We start from the raw sequence: 2,500 nt of genomic DNA on the forward strand, positions 1-2,500 counted from the left end.
GCTGTAAGCTTTTTCAACCAGCAGAGAGCGCTCTCGCTTAATCTACCCACACATATTTCAACGTGGTAACAGCGACATCTCCCGTCTTAAAGTGTTTTGCACATGGTTAAGGCACTTTAACTCCAAAAAATATGCGCTTCTAAATTATTATCACCAACAAATCAAGACTTATATTATATGACTTATCTTCAACTCCATATAAGAGGTATTTCAAGCTGCAGCTTCAGCTTACGGCCATACCAGCCTGGATGCGCCCGATCTCGTCTGATCTCGGAAGCTAAGCAGGGTCGGGCCTGGTTAGTACTTGGATGGGAGACCGCCTGGGAATACCAGGTGCTGTAAGCCTTTTCAACCAGCAGAGAGCGCTCTCGCTTAATCTACCCACACATATTTCAACGTGGTAACAGCGACAGCTCACGTCCTAAAGTGTTTTGCACATGGTTAAGGCACTTTAACTCCAACAAATAAGCGCTTCTAAATTATTATCACCAACAAATCAATGACTTGTATTATATACTTATCTTCAACTCCATATAAGAGGTATTTCAAGCTGCAGCTTCTGCTTACGGCCACACCAGCCTGGATGCTCCCGATCTCGTCTGATCTCGGAAGCTAAGCAGGGTCGGGCCTGGTTAGTACTTGGATGGGAGACCGCCTGGGAATATCAGGTGCTGTAAGCTTTTTCAACCAGCAGAGAGCGCTCTCGCTTAATCTACCCACAAATATTTAAACGTGGTAACAGCGACAGCTCACGTCCTAAAGTGTTTTGCACATGGTTAAGGCACTTTAACTCCAACAAATAAAACCAACAAATCAATGACTTATATTCTATGACTTATCTTCAACTCCATATAAGAGGTATTTCAAGCAGCAGATTCTGCTTACGGCCATACCAGCCTGGATGCGCCCGATCTCGTCTGATCTCGGAAGCTAAGCAGGGTCGGGCCTGGTTAGTACTTGGATGGGAGACCGCCTGGGAATACCAGGTGCTGTAAGCTTTTTCAACCAGCAGAGAACGCTCTCGCTTAATCTACCCACACATATTTCAACGTGGTAAAAGCGACAGCTCACGTCCTAAAGTGTTTTGCACATGGTTAAGGCACTTTAACTCCAACAAATAAAACCAACAAATCAATTACTTATATTCTATGACTTATCTTGAACTCCATATAAGAGGTATTTCAAGCTGCAGCTTCTGCTTACGGCCATACCAGCCTAGATGCGCCCGATCTCGTCTGATCTCGGAAGCTAAGCAGGGTCGGGCCTGGTTAGTACTTGGATGGGAGACCGCCTGGGAATACCAGGTGCTGTAAGCTTTTTCAACCAGCAGAGAACGCTCTCGCTTAATCTACCCACACATATTTCAACGTGGTAACAGCGACAGCTCACGTCCTAAAGTGTTTTGCACATGGTTAAGGCACTTTAACTCCAACAAATAAAACCAACAAATCTATGACTTATATTCTATGACTTATCTTCAACTCCATATAAGAGGTATTTCCAAGAGGAGCTTCTGCTTACGGCCATACCAGCCTGGATGTGCCCGATCTCATCTGATCTCGGAAGCTAAGCAGGGTCGGGCCTGGTTAGTACTTGGATGGGAGACCGCCTGGGAATACCAGGTGCTGTAAGCTTTTTCAACCAGCAGAGAGCGCTCTCGCTTAATCTACCCACACATATTTCAACGTGGTAACAGCGACAGCCCACGTCCTAAAGTGTTTTGCACATGGTTAAGGCACTTTAACTCCAACAAATAAGCGCTTCTAAATTATTATCACCAACAAATCAATGACTTATATTATATGACTTATCTTCAACTCCATATAAGAGGTATTTCAAGCTGCAGCTTCTGCTTACGGCCATACCAGCCTGGATGCGCCCGATCTTGTCTGATCTCGGAAGCTAAGCAGGGTCGGGCCTGGTTAGTACTTGGATGGGAGACCGCCTGGGAATACCAGGTGCTGTAAGCTTTTTCAACCAGCAGAGAGCGCTCTCGCTTAATCTACCCACACATATTTTAACGTGGTAACAGCGAAAGCTCACGTCCTAAAGTGTTTTGCACATGGTTAAAGGCACTTTAACTCCAACAAATAAGCGCTTCTAAATTATTATCACCAACAAATCAATGACTTGTATTATATGACTTATCTTCAACTCCATATAAGAAGTATTTCAAGCTGCAGCTTCAGCTTACGGCCATACCAGCCTGGATGCGCCCGATCTCGTCTGATCTCGGAAGCTAAGCAGGATCGGGCCTGGTTAGTACTTGGATGGGAGACCGCCTGGGAATACCAGGTGCTGTAAGCTTTTTCAACCAGCAGAGAGCGCTCTCGCTTAATCTACCCACACATATTTTAACGTGGTAAGAGCGACAGCTCGCGTCCTAAAGTGTTTTGCACATGGTTAAGGCACTTTAACTCCAACAAACAAAACCAACAAATCAATGACTTATATTCTATGACTTATCTTCAACTCCATATCAGAGGTATTTCAAGCTGCA

General features: G+C 44.9%; 8 non-coding genes across 8 annotated transcripts in view; all 8 read left to right on the forward strand.

Annotated features, from left to right (window-relative positions):
• The window catches only part of LOC133430929 (5S ribosomal RNA), a 119-nt gene extending 109 nt beyond the window's left edge, over window positions 1-10 (forward strand). Inside the window, exon 1 of the ribosomal RNA XR_009775333.1 lies at window positions 1-10. This exon is cut by the window's left edge and continues 109 nt beyond it. This is a non-coding gene — a ribosomal RNA (5S ribosomal RNA).
• Window positions 11-226: 216 nt separating this feature from the next.
• Window positions 227-345, forward strand: LOC133431148 (5S ribosomal RNA). Its single transcript, XR_009775543.1, has one exon. It is a non-coding gene; the product is annotated as a 5S ribosomal RNA (ribosomal RNA).
• Window positions 346-561: 216 nt separating this feature from the next.
• LOC133431124 (5S ribosomal RNA) lies at window positions 562-680 on the forward strand. Its single transcript, XR_009775520.1, has one exon. It is a non-coding gene; the product is annotated as a 5S ribosomal RNA (ribosomal RNA).
• A 199-nt stretch (window positions 681-879) lies between these two features.
• Window positions 880-998, forward strand: LOC133430800 (5S ribosomal RNA). The gene has a single exon (XR_009775210.1). It is a non-coding gene; the product is annotated as a 5S ribosomal RNA (ribosomal RNA).
• A 199-nt stretch (window positions 999-1,197) lies between these two features.
• LOC133431044 (5S ribosomal RNA) lies at window positions 1,198-1,316 on the forward strand. The gene has a single exon (XR_009775444.1). It is a non-coding gene; the product is annotated as a 5S ribosomal RNA (ribosomal RNA).
• A 199-nt stretch (window positions 1,317-1,515) lies between these two features.
• LOC133430908 (5S ribosomal RNA) lies at window positions 1,516-1,634 on the forward strand. The gene has a single exon (XR_009775314.1). It is a non-coding gene; the product is annotated as a 5S ribosomal RNA (ribosomal RNA).
• A 217-nt stretch (window positions 1,635-1,851) lies between these two features.
• On the forward strand, window positions 1,852-1,970 carry LOC133431079 (5S ribosomal RNA). Its single transcript, XR_009775477.1, has one exon. It is a non-coding gene; the product is annotated as a 5S ribosomal RNA (ribosomal RNA).
• Window positions 1,971-2,188: 218 nt separating this feature from the next.
• On the forward strand, window positions 2,189-2,307 carry LOC133431230 (5S ribosomal RNA). Its single transcript, XR_009775621.1, has one exon. It is a non-coding gene; the product is annotated as a 5S ribosomal RNA (ribosomal RNA).
• The last annotated feature ends 193 nt before the right edge of the window (window positions 2,308-2,500 follow it).

Source organism: Cololabis saira, unplaced genomic scaffold (assembly GCF_033807715.1).
Source record: "Cololabis saira isolate AMF1-May2022 unplaced genomic scaffold, fColSai1.1 scf039, whole genome shotgun sequence".
Classification (NCBI taxonomy): domain Eukaryota; kingdom Metazoa; phylum Chordata; class Actinopteri; order Beloniformes; family Belonidae; genus Cololabis; species Cololabis saira.